This window comes from Bufo bufo, chromosome 2, assembly GCF_905171765.1.
Source record: "Bufo bufo chromosome 2, aBufBuf1.1, whole genome shotgun sequence".
NCBI classification, from domain to species: domain Eukaryota; kingdom Metazoa; phylum Chordata; class Amphibia; order Anura; family Bufonidae; genus Bufo; species Bufo bufo.
Window position 1 is genome coordinate 522205867 of NC_053390.1, and position 16557 is coordinate 522222423.

The 16557-nt window shown below is 42.7% G+C and overlaps 1 pseudogene; it reads left to right on the forward strand.

Annotated features, from left to right (window-relative positions):
• Positions 1-15254: 15254 nt before the first annotated feature.
• On the forward strand, positions 15255-15432 carry LOC120992996 (annotated as a pseudogene).
• Positions 15433-16557: the final 1125 nt, after the last annotated feature.

Here is a 16557-nt window from a genome sequence, read left to right on the forward strand (position 1 = left end):
CGTACTGTCTAGGGGACAGCCTCTCCGCTTTTGCACCCTGCTCCCTCTTTTGCTGTGCTGGTGGCTCTGTGCGACCACCGCCTCTTCCTCCAAACTACACAGGTCACTCGCATGACCTTGATTCCATGTGAGGTCGAGGACCTCATCATCCTCCACATCATCTTCCACCCTGTCTTCACCCCTGCCCTCCTTGTCAGTCTGCACACTTTCGAAAGCCACAGATGTTAGCACCTGTGTTTTGTAATCATCCGAGACATGCTCTGGTGGTCCTCCCATGTACTCATCTTGAAACATAAGTGGTTGGGCATCGGTGCACTCAATATCTTCCACTTCTGGGGCAGGGATAGGTGGATGTCCCTGGGAAACCCTGCTAGCAGAGTCATCAAAAAGCAGAAGAGACTGCTGCATGACTTGGGGCTCAGACTGCTTGGCTGATTTGCAAGGGGGTGAGGTGAAAGACTGATTGACATTGGCTGCAGGTGCCAACTCTGATCTTTCCGCAAGAGACTGGGTGGGAGACAATGTGAAGGAACTGGAGGCACTGTCAGCAACCCAATCTACTATCGCCTGTACTTGTTCTGGCCTCACTATTCATAGAGCCACATTAGGCCTGACCAAATACTGCTGCAGGTTCTGTCGCCTACTCGCACCTGAGGAAGGGGTTTCACTTGTGCATGTAGCTGGCACAGATCCACCACGTCCTCTCACTGCAACAGGAGCTCCAGCAGCAGCACCACGACAGGGGCCACGTCACTGTTTTGACGCTCTCCTCATATTTCTCTAATATTTCTCAATTTTTTTTTTTAATAACAGAATAGAACAACAGTATCTAAAGGGTGTATCTCACAATGACAGATGCAGAAAATGCTGCAAAATTAAGTTTTTTGCTCAAAATAGGTGTTTTTTTAATAGCAGAATAAAACAACAGTATAAAAAATGTGTATCTCTCACTGTCAGATGCAGACAAGGCCGCAAATTTAGTTTTCGGCCCAAAATGGGTGTTTTTTTTAATAGCAGAATAGAACAGCAGTATCTAACGCACGTATCTCACTCTTACAGATGCAGCAAAGGCTGCAAATTAAGATTTTTGCCCAAAATGGGTGTTTTTCTTATAACAGAATAGAACACCAGTATCTAACGTGTGTATCTCACAATGACAAATGCAGCAAGGGCTGCAATATTGAGTACTTTGCCCAAAATGAGTGTTTTTTTAATAACAGAATAGCACAGCAGTATCTAAAGCGTGTATCTCACAATGACAGATGCTGCAAGGGCTGTAAAATTTATTATTTTTCCCAACAAGGGTGTCAGATGACAGATGCAGCAAAGGCTGCAATAATAAGTACTTTGCCCAAAATGGGTGTTTTTTTTATTACAGAATATGACATCAGTATATATCGCTTGAATTTCACACTGACAGATGCAGCAAGGGCTGTAAAATTGGGTATTTTGCCCAAAAAGGGTGATTTTTAAAACCCAGAAAATTATTGCTGTATTTCTAGCTTAAATTGCACACTGACTAATGCTTTAAAGGCCACAGATGTAGGGTCTGGCCAAAAATGGGTGATTTTTTTAGACCCAGAATATAATTGCAGTTGTTCAAGCTTCTATTTGACTGTCACAAATACACATATGCTGTGCTGTTGCACAGAACTTCAATAAAATGGCCGCCAGATCGCTGAGTTAACAAGCACTTCTGATTAAAAATTCTGTCCTTTTCTCTCCTTCACAGCAGCAGCAGCATCCTATCCCTACACTATTTAGAGCAGAGTGACGTGCAGCGCTACGTGACTCCAGCTTATATAGAGGCTGGGTCACATGCTGCACTGGCCAATCACAGCCATGCCATTAGTAGGCATGGCTGTGATGGCTTCTAAGGGCACAGAGTTAAACGCTTGTTGATTGGCTGCTCTGAAGCCTTTCAAAAAGCGCCATAAAATAGCCGAACACCGAACCCAAACTTTTACTGAAATGTTCGGGCTCGGGTCTGAGGTCAAAAAATCCTAAAGTTCTGTACGAACCCGAACTTTACAGTTCGGGTTCGCTCAACCCTAGTCATTATACCTCCCCTATATAGTCTGACCTCACCCTTTGGTTTTGGAAGAGTTGGTGTGTTGTCTTCTCTGGTGTTCCTCCTTGTCCATCTCTCTACAGAAGTTAAATGCCTTATTCCTTTGTGTTTTGTTGTCTCTCCCCCTCAGGGAAGACACTTGTTCCTTCATCTGGGAAGGAACAGGTCGTCTCAAGCCCTGCCAATACCCATAGGGCTCTTTAGGGTCTCCAGGTCCTCTAGGTTAGGGTGTAAGGGCATTCCTACCTTCAAGGTGTGGCCATATGGATTAAAGCCAAGGCAAGGAGTAGGGTTCTATAGTTGATGACCCTTTCCCTAGCGTTGAGGCCTAGTGGTTTTCCCCTTCCCTCCCTCATCCGTGACATTGAGGGGATGAAGATAGCACAACATGGGTGCACCTCTAGGAGACTTTGCTGAATGTCCAGTATTATGCCACATGGAGAGCTTTCTTACCTTCCCTACTGATTGAATATGTCATGACATCTGCTTCACAAGATGATCAACTTTTAAAATATAATGATGTTGCCATATTGTATCACAAAATCTCTGTTATATGTGTGTCTATGTGCAGCCAAGTGATCATGTTACAACATTACAAGGGTTTTGATAGGATATTTTGATAAGGTATTGAATAGTTTCATGAGATAAGAGCTAAGCTAAAGGTGGCCACATCTGTTCAATAATCTTCATTGACTTCATTCTGTGAATACTAAAGCCAGAGTATTGATGCTTAGTGAATTTGAGTGTAACGCAAGCCAGGGTAAGATTGAGTTGTTCTCTTTTAGAGAGACTGTAATGTACCTTCCTAAGTCTGTGCTCTTATTGAGTAACTAACTACTGTTTTCTGTCGTCATCCTAGAGTGGGGAGCTATATATACCACTCAGCGACATCAATTCTATCTTTAAGGTCTGACCTCCTTACATGTCTTCTTTAAGTGTACTAAAGACTTTGTATGGTAGCTCTGCTATTGTGTACCAGTGAGATGTACCGTGGACTGTGTCAAGAGACTGTCCTTTTTCTGGTGGTGACCACCTACGGCTGATATGAGTACACAGTGAGTTGCAGAAAGACACTGTAATGTTGCTTGAGGCAGACTGGCATGAGTACACTATATTTTCTGACAGTGTGTACGTACAGCTGTCTCTCCTGACTCTGACCTCTATACATATGCTCGCTTGGCTTGGCTGCACATACATGTGTCCTTAATAGTGAGAGGGGAGAAAGCTGCTGTTGGACATATCTGGCAGTAGCTTATCTCCCTGAGACCAAATGAATCATGCACAATTGTTGGCTGATTGGTCCTGTTAAAATGGGCGAATTTGGTTTACATTTACTCTGTCTAATGTGTCTGGCCAGCCTTTACACTGAGGGAATGGTGGGGGGAGCAAAGACAGCCAACAGAAGCAAGAGCAGAGCTTTGATTTACAACCTTATCTGCACCACCAGCTAGGTGAAAGACTTAAACACACGCTGCAGAAACAAAATGGCAGGACATTATTAATGATTTACAATGTTGTTAAATTGTGGATTTAGGAAACATATGATTAATAAAAAAAATTCAAATTAGTGCAAAGTTGTCCATAGTCTTTAACCCCTTCAGGACCCTGGCATTTTCCACCTTAAGGAAAGCTGCTGTTCGACATCTCTGGCAGTAGCTTATCTCCCTGAGACCAAATGAATCATGCACAATAGTTGGCTGACTGGTCCCGTTAAAATGGGCGAATTTGGTTTACATTTACTCTGTCTAACGTGTGTGGCCAGCCTTTACAATGAGGGAACGGTGGGGGGAGCAAAGACAGCCAACAGAAGCAATAGCAGAGCTTTGATTTACAACCTCATCTGCACCACCAGCTAGGTGAAAGACTTAAACACACGCTGCAGAAACAAAATGGCAGGACATTTTTAATGATTTAGAATGTTGTTAAATTGTGGATATAGGAAGCAAATGATTTATAAAAATTTAAAAAAATTTGTGCAAAGTTGTTCATAGTCTTTAACCCCTTCAGGACCCTGCCATTTTCCACCTGAAGGACCAGGCCATTTTTTGCAAATCTGACATGTGTCACTGACATGTGGTGATAACTTTAAAACGCTTTTTTTTATCCAAGCCATTCTGAGACTTTCTCGTCACATATTGTACTTCATGATAGTGGTAAATTTGAGTCAAAATATTTCATTTTTATCTATAAAAAAATACCAAATTTACAAAAAAAATAGAAAAATTAGCAATTTTCTAAATTTCTATTTCTCTGCTATTAAAATAGATACTGATACCTCCTAAAATAGTTATTACTTTACATTTCCCATATGTCTACTTCATGTTTGGATCATTTTGTAAATTACATTATCTTATTTTGAGAAGTTAGTAGGCTTAGAAGTTTAGAAGCAAATCTTAAAATTTTCAAGACAATTTCCAAAGCCCACTTTTTAATGACCAGTTCAGGTCTCAAGTCATTTTGTGGAGCTTACATAATAGAAACCACCCATAAATGGCCCCATTTTAGAAACTACACCCCTCAAGGTATTCAAAACTGATTTTACAAACTTTGTTAAGAATTAAAGGAAAATGTAGATGAAATTTCAGAATTGTTTGGCAGATTTTCTATTTTAATTCATTTTTTTCCAGTAACAAAGCAAGGATAGTTTACAGAAACACCCCATATGTGGTCGTAAACTACTGTACGGGCACACAGCAGGGCGCAGAAGGATAGGAACGCCATATGTTATTTTGGGGGCAGATTTCACTAGGATAATTTTAAGTTGCCATGTCACATTTGAAGACCCCCTGATGCAGCCCTAGAGAAGAAACTCCAAAAAAGTGACCCCCTTTTGGAAACTACACCCTCAAGGTAGGAAAATGTAGATGAAATTTCAGAATTTCACTTTTTTGGCAGATTTTCCATTTTAATAAAAAAAATTCCGCTCACAAAGCAAGGGTTAGCAGCCAAAAAAACCTCAATATTTATTACACTGATTCTGTAGTTTACAGAAACACCCCATATGTGGTTGTAAACTGCTGTACAGGCACACGGCATGGGCACAGAAGGAAAGGAACACCATATGGTTTTTGGAAGGCAGATTTCACTGGAATAATTTTAAGTTGTCATGTCACACTTGAAGAACCCCTGAAGCATCCCTAGAGTAGAAACTCCAAAAAAGTGACCCCATTTTGGAAACTACGTGATAAGAGTTGAGCGAACACCTGGATGTTCGGGTTCGACGGGATCGGCTGAACTTAACAAAAAAGTTTGAGTGCGGGACCCGAACTTGACCCTGAACCCGAACCCCATTGAAGTCAAAGGGGACCCAAACTTTTGAGGACTAAAATGGCTGTAAAAATGTCATGGAAAGGGCTAGAGGGCTGCAAATGTCATCAAAATGTGGTTAAGAGCATGGCAAGTGCTCTGCAAACAAAAGTGGATAGGGAAATGACTTTAAATAACATAAAAAACGGAAAAAAAAAAAAAGAAAAGGAGGATGAGGTCCATATGGAGTAGGAATTTGAGGAGACAGTGGATGTGGCGGTGTAGGTGGAAGCGGCGGTGGATGAGGAGGAGGTAGCCTACACTGCTTTTTGGTTTTAAATTTATTTTTATTTTTTTAAATTAGGGTACACCCCAAAACATTGGGAAATATAACCTGTGGTAACCCCTCCAGTCATGCTAAACACACGTTCAGACAAGGCATAAAGGGCAAGCTCAGGCCATGTGCCCAATTTAGAGACCCAGAAGTTGCAGGGGGCAGAACCATCAGTCAGTTCGTGTAGGCGTGTGCAAACATGCTGCCCCACCATATCGCACGTCCCCGTGATGTTCATGATCCAATTGGATATCTTCTCAGGGTTATTTTCTGCGCCTACCTTGTTGATCACGGTTAGCGGCGAATCAGGGTTCCACGCCGGAGAGGGAGCGTGAGAAAGAGAGACCACATCCAAAGGAGGTCAATGGATGAAATTAAATGTAATCGAGCGGAAGCATAAGCTTTCGAGTTAAGGAGGGGGCGTGTGGCAATTACCCACTCCCGACTCGGGGAGGTAGTGACGATAAATAACAATACAGGACTATTAAGATGCCCTGTTATTCAAATGATAAATTAAAAATACAGGGAATGTCACTGCGGTATTTTGGATTAGGAAACGTTAGACAGGAGAGGCCCTGCTACCGCTTTGTTGACTCTAGATAACTTCTGCCTGATCGCACGTTCCTGTGACATCCACCATCCATTTGGATATCTTCTCTATCAACTTTCAATGTTCTTTCCTGAGCCTGTCATGTTGATCACGGTTATCGGCGAATCAGGGTTCCACGCCGGAGAGGGAGCATGAGAAAGAGAGACCATATCCAAGGGAGGTTAATTGTTTCAAATTAAATATGATAGAGCAGAAATGTGGGACAAACTATTGAAGCGCAAATGTGGGACAACTTGTTAAAGTTTAAGCATTGAATGAAAGTAGGTGGCGCGCATCAATTAAAGAAGAATTTCTGAAATTTAATTCCCTGTCACCTATGCAAAGCAGGGGTTTCTATCCGGCAAAATTTGTAAAATGTCACCTAACAATGTAACAGACGATCTTTTAAAATGTATGTTCCTGTCACCTATGCAGAGGTGCTCCAGTGACGTCCACCCTCCATTTGGATATCTTCTCTATCAACTTTCGATGTTCTTTTCTGAGCCTACCATGTTGATCACGGTTATTGGCGAATCAGGGTTCCACGCCAGAGAGGGAGCGTGAGAAAGAGAGACCTCATCTAAGGGAGGTGAATGGCTACAATGGGATGAAGCACAAATGTGGGACAAATTATTAAAGCAGAAGAATCGAAGGAAAGGGCCAATTAAAAACTCATTTTAGAAATTTGAGTCCCTGTCACCTATGCAGAGCAGGGGTTTCTATCCGGCAAAATTGGTAAAATGTCACCTGACAATGTAACAGACAATTTTTTTAAATTGATGTTCCTGTCACCTATGCAGAGGTGCCCCTGTGACGTCCACCATCTATTTGGATATCTTCTCTATCAACTTTTGATGTTTTTTTCTGAGCCTACTATGTTGATCACGGTTATCAGCGAATCAGGGTTTCACGCCGGAGAGGGAGAGTGAGAAAGACCACATCCAAGGGAGAAAAATGGATGAAATTTAATTTTGATCGAGTGGAAACATGGGAAAAGTTATTAAAGCAGAAGGATCGAAGGAAAGGGCCAATTAAAGACGAATTTTAGAAATTTAAGTCCCTGTCACCTATGCAGAGTAGGGGTTTTTCATCGCCAGAAATGGGTTAATGTCACCCACCAATGGAACAGATTATTTTAAAAAATTTCGGTCCCTGTCACCTATGCAGAGCAGGGGTTTGTTCACGTCAAAATTTTTTAGATGTCAACCCAAGAATGTAACAGAAAAATGTGTGAAATTTATTAACCTGTCTACTAGGTAGAGCAGGGGTCTATCACAGACAAAAACTGTTTAATGTCACACGAAAATGTAAAAGAAAAATTAGGGAAATTTATTAAGCTGTCAACTAGATAGAGGAGGGGTATATCACAGCCAAAAATTTGTGAATTTCACCCGAAAATGTAACAGACAAATAAGTGATTTTTTTTAACCTGTCTACTAGGTAGAGCAGTGGTATATTAAAGCCAAAAATTGGTGAATTTCACCCGAAAATGTAACAGACAAATTCGTGATTTTTTTTAAGCTGTCTACTAGGTAAAGCAGTGGTATATCACAGCCAAAAATTGGTGAAATTCACCCGAAAATGCAACAGACAAATTAGTGAATTATTTTAAGCTGTCTAGTAGGTAGAGAAGTGGTATATCACAGGCAAAAAATTTTGGGTGAATTTCACCCAAAAATGCAACAGACAAATTAGTGAATTTTTTTAAGCTGCCTACTAGGTAGAACAGTGGTATATCATACCCATAAATTGGTGAATTTCACCCGAAAATGTAACAGACAAATTAGTGAATTTTTTTTAACCTGTCAACTAGTTAGAGCAGTGGTATATCACGCCCAAAAATTGCTAAATTTCACCCTAAAATGTAACAGACAAATTAGTGAATTTTTTTACCTGTCTACTAGGCATAGCAGTTGTATATCACATCCAAAAATGGGTGACTTTCACCCGAAAATGTAACAGACAAATTTGTGAATTTTTTTAACCTGTCTACTAGGTAGAGCAATGGTATATCACAGCCAAAAATTGGTGAATTTGACCCGAAAATTTAACAGACAAATTAGTGAATTTTTTTAACCTGTCTACTAGGTAGACCAGTGGTATATCACAGCCAAAAATTGGTGTATTTTACCCGAAAATGCAACAGACATTAGTGAATTTTTTTAAGCTGTCTACTAGGTACACAAAACATAGACATACACATAAACGGTAATTGGATGTACTATGTTAAATAGACCCGGAAAGAGTAATTAAAAACCCACTCAGTGTACATAGATACACCAAACACCGAAAATGAACTGAGATTAAACGGGTATATCATCAAAAATAAATATTTTATTAAATAAATAACATATATAAACGAGAACGTGATACAACAGATAAAAAATGGCTACATCTGAGGAGGCATATCAGCACAGGTGAAACATAGAGGGGAGGAATGGAGTACAGGAATGGAGGCAGAAAAGGAGAGTACAATGTCTGCCTAAATATTGCGTGTACGTCCGTGACCACGATTACTTAGTGTATAGGGGCAAAGGACCACCAACAATAAATGGTCACAGACTACACCGCAACATATGGATGTGTAATGGTTCCAATAAATTTGTATATATGGGAACATACAACAGCCAAAAGAAGTTAAAGTGCAAATGCATAAGAGGTCACCACATCAATGGTCAAAATAACACAGAAAAATGTATATGTAGTGACGGCTTAGAACTCCATATACATAGTAATATGGCTGAGGTACACAAGCAACATCCACTTATGGATAACCCAAGTGGGTATAGCTAAGTACCAGAGCCAGTAAACACATCCCCAAAGATTCACCAGAGCATTAAATATCTACATACCCATAATATGAAGATATACACCTCAGGAGAGCCACGTAACCCCGACGCGCGTTTCGGCGGATGCCAAGGAGAGCCTCACCCGAAACGCGCGTCGGGGTTAATGATTCTATTTATTAAAAAAAAGCAAAGTAATATAATCGCGTAGCAAATTAAACACAGCTGTCTCTATAGTCAACCTTCCTATTTGATTGCTAGCTAAAACTTCGCTAATTCTAGCAATCAAATAGGAAGGTTGACTATAGAGACAGCTGTGTTTAATTCGCTATTCGATTATATTACTTTGCTTTTTTTTTTTTATAAATAGAATCATTATAATAATCAAGAATTATTTATAACTATTCAATTTTTTTTTTTTATCAAAGTAATATAATCGCATAGCGAATTAAACTTAGCTGTCTCTACAGGGAGTGCAGAATTATTAGGCAAGCTGTATTTTTGAGGATTAATTTTATTATTGAACAACAACCATGTTCTCAATGAACCCAAAAAACTCATTAATATCAAAGCTGAATATTTTTGGAAGTAGTTTTTAGTTTGTTTTTAGTTTTAGCTATTTTAGGGGGATATCTGTGTGTGCAGGTGACTATTACTGTGCATAATTATTAGGCAACTTAACAAAAAACAAATATATACCCATTTCAATTATTTATTTTTACCAGTGAAACCAATATAACATCTCAACATTCACAAATATACATTTCTGACATTCAAAAACAAAACAAAAACAAATCAGTGACCAATATAGCCACCTTTCTTTGCAAGGACACTCAAAAGCCTGCCATCCATGGATTCTGTCAGTGTTTTGATCTGTTCACCATCAACATTGCGTGCAGCAGCAACCACAGCCTCCCAGACACTGTTCAGAGAGGTGTACTGTTTTCCCTCCTTGTAAATCTCACATTTGATGATGGACCACAGGTTCTCAATGGGGTTCAGATCAGGTGAACAAGGAGGCCATGTCATTAGATTTTCTTCTTTTATACCCTTTCTTGCCAGCCACGCTGTGGAGTACTTGGATGCGTGTGATGGAGCATTGTCCTGCATGAAAATCATGATTTTCTTGAAGGATGCAGACTTTTTCCTGTACCACTGCTTGAAGAAGGTGTCTTCCAGAAACTGGCAGTAGGACTGGGAGTTGAGCTTGACTCCATCCTCAACCCGAAAAGGCCCCACAAGCTCATCTTTGATGATACCAGCCCAAACCAGTACTCCACCTCCACCTTGCTGGCGTCTGAGTCGGACTGGAGCTCTCTGCCCTTTACCAATCCAGCCACGGGCCCATCCATCTGGCCCATCAAGACTCACTCTCATTTTATCAGTCCATAAAACCTTAGAAAAATCAGTCTTGAGATATTTCTTGGCCCAGTCTTGACGTTTCAGCTTGTGTGTCTTCTTCAGTGGTGGTCGTCTTTCAGCCTTTCTTACCTTGGCCATGTCTCTGAGTATTGCACACCTTGTGCTTTTGGGCACTCCAGTGATGTTGCAGCTCTGAAATATGGCCAAACTGGTGGCAAGTGGCATCTTGGCAGCTGCACGCTTGACTTTTCTCAGTTCATGGGCAGTTATTTTGCGCCTTGGTTTTTCCACACGCTTCTTGCGACCCTGTTGACTATTTTGAATGAAACGCTTGATTGTTCGATGATCACGCTTCAGAAGCTTTGCAATTTTAAGAGTGCTGCATCCCTCTGCAAGATATCTCACTATTTTTGACTTTTCTGAGCCTGTCAAGTCCTTCTTTTGACCCATTTTGCCAAAGGAAAGGAAGTTGCCTAATAATTATGCACACCTAATATAGGGTGTTAATGTCATTAGACCACACCCCTTCTCATTACAGAGATGCACATCACCTAATATGCTTAATTGGTAGTAGGCTTTCGAGCCTATACAGCTTGGAGTAAGACAACATGCATAAAGAGGATGATGTGGTCAAAATTCTCATTTGCCTAATAATTCTGCACGCAGTGTATAGTCAACTTTTCTATTTGATTGCTAGAATTAGCGAAGTTGACGAATATGGAGCTAAAACGAAGATGGAGAATACTTTGTTATCTTCGTTTTGAGGAATATGACAAATACATTCGTCATATTCGCTAATTCTACCAAGCCAACCATAGTAAACCAGGTCCAAGTTGAAATAGCAATGCGATTAATTCAAGTTATAATAATCGAATTGCGATTTCAACTTACTACTGCTATATTCCATATTCGTTAATTCTAGCCTAATATGGAATATAGCAGTGCTAAGTTAAAATCGCAATTCGATTATTATAACTTGAATTAATCGAATTGCGATTTCAACGTAATTCTTAAATCCGACAGTACATTCTAGTATGGAGACTTTCCCATGGTGATGGGGAAGCTCCATGAGCACGGAAGTCGTCAGAAGCGGCAACAGGCAATGACTGGAGCAGCCAGGAATCCTAAGGACAGGTAAGAACTACTTTTGGGAAGTGGGAAAGAAAAAAATATAACAATAAAAAAATTTAAAATAAAACTAATATTCGAAATATCTAATTTATAGCACTATATTCGAAATATTCGCGAAGTGCCGATATTCGCTAAAAAAATTCGATTCACGCTCAACATGGCAACTGTTCTGCAAACAAATGTGGATAGGGAAATGACTTAAAATAACAATCTGGATCTAGGAGTAAGTAGGAGGTTGAGGAGGCGGTGTAGGTTGACGTGGCGGTGTAGGTGGAAGCGACGGTGAAGGAGGAATAGGTAGCGAACACTGATTTGTGTTATTTATTTTTAAATTGGGACATATAACAAAATAAAACAAAGAATAAGTGCACTTGAGAACAAGAATGGATGGTTGAGGCTGGTATAAATGTCTATTCTGCAGAAGGTATGGACAAGTCCTGTGGGATCCATGCCTGGTTCATTTTAATAAACGTAAGCTTGTCCACATTGGCTGTGGCCTGTGATAATGCTCTCTGCCGTGCTAAACACACGTTCACACTATCCACTGGCTGCAGGGCAGATCAGCACCTCCAAGGCTGACAAAGCTTTTCCACATTTGGGCCATGCTAACCCTGCCTTCTCAGGTGCTGGTGGTGCCCCAGCTGCGTTGGCGACCTCTTCCTCCTCCTCTGCCTTTGCCTTGGGCTTCCACTGTGCCCCCGCTGTCAGGTGGGAATGCCATCAGCAGCGTGCGCTTGTAGTCGCGCATCTTCCGATCAGTAACAGATGTTTTCACTAAATTTAGTTCCCTGTCAGCAATGCAGGTTCATTCACGGCAAAAGGGGGTTCATGTCACCCAGCAATAAAACAGAGGATTTTGAGAGATTTAGGCCCCTATCACCCAGGCACAGCAGGGGTTCATTGAAGGCAAAAGGGGGTTCATGTCACCGAGCAATAGAACAGAGGATTTTGAGAGATTTAGGCCCATGTCACCCAGGCACAGCAGGGGTTCATTCACGGCAAAAGGGGGTTCATGTCACCCAGCAATACAACAGAGGATTTTGAGAGATTTAGGCCCCTGTCACCCAGGCACAGCAGGGGTTTCTATACGCCAAAAATGGTAAAATGTCACCTGACAATTGAAAATAATATTTTTTTCAATTTAGGGCACTAAAATTGCCACTTTTTTGCATTAAAATTGCTCTAAAATAGCCCTTGAAAAGGCTAGAGGGATGTAAAAGGCAGTAAAATGTGCTTAAGAGCATGGCAACTGTTTTGCAAACAAATGTGGATAGGGAAATAACTTAAAATAAAATAACTAAAAATTACTAATTATTAACCTGCAACTCAGAGAAGGAGGTGGATATGGAGTCTGAGGTTGAGGAGGCGGTGAATGTGGTGTTGTAGGTGGAGGCAGCAATGGAGGAGGAAGAGGTAGCCAACAATGTTTTTTTTTATTTTTTATTTGGGTAGGTAGCCCCCAAAATAAAACAAAGAATCATTGCACTTGACTTGAGTACAAGAATGTATGTATGATGGTGGTAAAAATGTCTATTCTGCACAATGTACAGACAAGTCTTGTGGGATCCAAGCCTGGTTCATTTTAATGAACGTGAGCTTGTCCACGTCGGCTATGGACAGGCGGCTGTGCTTGTCTGTGATGATGCCCCCTGCCGTGCTAAACACACGTTCAGATAATACACTGGCTGCAGGGCACGCCAGCACAGGCTATGTGCCCAATTTGGAGACCCAGAAGTTGAAGGGGGCAGACCCGTCATTTAGTACGTGTAGACGTGTGCACACATACTGCTCCACCATGTTGGTGAAATGCTGCCTCCTGCTAAGACGTTCCATATCAGCTGGTGGTGCTGGTTGTTGTGGCGTGCTGACAAAGCTTTTCCACATTTCGGCCATGCTAACATTGCCTTCTGGAGGTGCTGGTGGTGCCCCTGCTGCATTGGCGACCTCTTCCTCGTCTTCTGCCTTCGCCTTGTGCTTCCACTGTACCCCCACTGTCAGGTGGGAATGCCACCAGCAGCGCGTCTACCAGCGTGCGCTTGTACTCGCGCATCTTGCGATCACGCTCCAGTGACGGAATTAAGGACGGTACGTTGTCCTTGTAACGGGGATCCAGCAGCGTGGCCACCCAGTAATCAGCACAAGTTAGAACTCGGCGGTCGTTGTGGGCAACTCGGCGGTCGTTGCGGAGACACTGCAGCATGTAATCGCTCATGTGTGCCAGGCTGCCCAGAGGCAACGAAAAGCTGTCCTCTGTGGGAGGTGTATCGTCTGTGTCCTCTGTATCCCCCCATCCACGCACCAGTGATGGCCATGAGCTGGTCTGGGTGCCACCCTGCTGTTAACATGGTTCCGCCTCCTGCATCTCCTCCTCCTCCTCATCCTCCAGAACTGTGCCCTGGCTGTACAATTGTGTACCTTGGGTTTGTGGGTGCAGGAACCCACCCTCAGAGCCACTTGGAAATGACTGGCCGGAAACCCTACGAAATGATCCCTCTTCCTCCTCCTCCTGTGCCACATCCTCTTCCATCATCGCCCTGAGCGTTTTTTCAAGGAGGCATAGAAGTGGAATAGTAACGCTGAGAACAGCGATATCGGCACTGGCCATGTTGTTGGAGTACTCGAAACAGCGCAACAAGGAACACAGGTTTTGCATGGGGGCCCAGTCATTGGTGGTGAAGTGGTGCTGTTCCGCCGAGTGACTCACCCATGCATGCTGCAGCTGAAACTCCACTATCGCCTGCTGCTGCTCGCACAGTCTGGCCAGCATGTGCAAGGTGGAGTTCCACCTAGTGGGCACGTCGCGAACATAAAATTTTCCGTTCGCGAACGGCGAGCGTGAATTTTCGCAAATGTTCGCGAACAGGTGAACCGGGTGAATCGCCATAGACTTCAATAGGCAGGCGAATTTTAAAACCCACAGGGACTCTTTCTGGCCACAATAGTGATGGAAAAGTTGTTTCAAGGGGACTAACACCTGGACTGTGGCATGCCGGAGGGGGATCCATGGCAAAACTCCCATGGAAAATTACAAAGTTGACGCAGAGTCGTGTTTTAATCCATAAATGGCATAAATCACCTAACATTCCTAAATTGTTTGGAATAACATCCAGTGTGTGTATACGATCAGGTATGATGTTGTATCGATCAGGTAGTGCAAGGGTTATGCCCGCTTCACAGTGACAGACCAAACTCCCCGTTTATCGCACCGCAAACAACCGCAAACAGTCCATTTGCACAACCGCAAACTCCCCATTTGCACAAGGTTGGATACCAAGCTAGCCATGTCCCGTTCCTTGTCCTCACTGACGTCATTGAATGTCTCTTCCTCCACCCAGCCACGTACAACACCAAGGGTCCCTGAAAGGTGACAACAAGCCCCCTGGGACGCCTGCTGTGGTTAGTCTTCCACCTCCTCAAAGCCACATTCCTCCTCTGACTCCTCTTCTTCAGACTCCTCTCTCTGCGTTGCCGCAGGTCCAGCAATCGACGACGACAAGGCTGCTTCTGGTGGTGATGGTGACCACAACTCTTCCTCTTCATGCTCATCTACGACCTGATCCAGCACTCTTCGCAGGGCACGCTCCAAAAAAAACGCATATGGGATGAGGTCGATGATGTTGCCTTGGGTTTGACTGACCAGGTTTGTCACCTCCGCAAAAGGACGCATGATCCTACAGCCATTGTGCATAAGCATTCAGTAACGCGGCCAAAAAATACCCAGCTCCGCAGAGGCTGTCCTCTTTTTTTTTATTAAAAAAAAATCTGTTCTTAACAGTTTAATCCCTGTTACGTCCCCTATCAGAGGCCGGTGTATGTAATAGATTTTAGGAACCGGGAGATGGAAAAAGATGCTTGGTTGGTCCTCCTACTTCCAATTTGGGGCACTGCGCGTGCGCCACGCAATGTACTGTGCCACCAGATATGAGTGGTGTGTTAAGTAGTACTATTCCTATCAGTTTAATCCCTTTTACGTCCCCTATCAGATTTTAGATAACCGCAAAGAGTTGTCAATAGTTGACACACTCATGACATAAATTTTATTCCTCTATGCGTCAATCTTGGTGTAGTGATGACTGTGCTCGTGCGCACATATGGGGGATAGCAGGCGATGGGGGTTTTTCAAAGCCTATGGTCGTGCTGAGGTAGTTCAGTGTCACGGATGGTGTACAGGAAACAAGACAATGCAATACAATTAATGACTCACTGGATCCACAACTAAGGAACAAAAGGGAGACCCCTACATGAGACCTTCCACTCTCCCTAGTTGCTCAGCCTATGCGAACACCCCAAAGGTGGATGGGCGCATATCCACGTACCTCGGCTATCTAATACCTGAAGACCCTACAATAGTGAGGGGACACGACCACCGGCTCCCTACACAAGACACGGAGGGAGTCAGGGTCACCTGAAAATCCAGCAGACAGAAAATCACAAATAAAGGAACAGCACTTATCTTGCAGAGGACTGAGGAATAGAAACAGCATGCACACACACTCCAGGAAGTTGTATAAGCCGAAACCTAATGCATCATGGGGAGGAACTTAAAGGGAAGCAATCAGTCCAACTGCATGACAGCTGAGATAGACTAACGAGATGAGGAACTCAACCAAAACAAAGAAACTCAAGGAGGAGGATCTGGAAAGCTCCTGTCAGAGCTTCTCAACTGTCTGGTTGTGACATTCAGTGACAGTTAAGTGACCCAGAAAACAATGATTCTGCAGTGTGGGCCCATTGTTGGCCTAGTAGGCTTTAATGATCACCTTAGATGATCACAAAGAAAATTTATGTTTTTTCTATGCAAAATTATCCAGCCGATCGCTTTTGGTCTGTTCACAATGAAGCAACGACCTTATCATCTGGGGGTATGCCAACATTGCCATTGCCAACACACTCATAGAGGTGGTCGCTATATTGTGATACGCAAGCCCCTTCACAACAACAAGGTAATGATCACGAAGGGGAATTGACACATTTATGTGCCTTTTTTTTTGCAGCCACTGTGCAGAACCAAAGGCCAGAAAAATTAGGCATGTACACA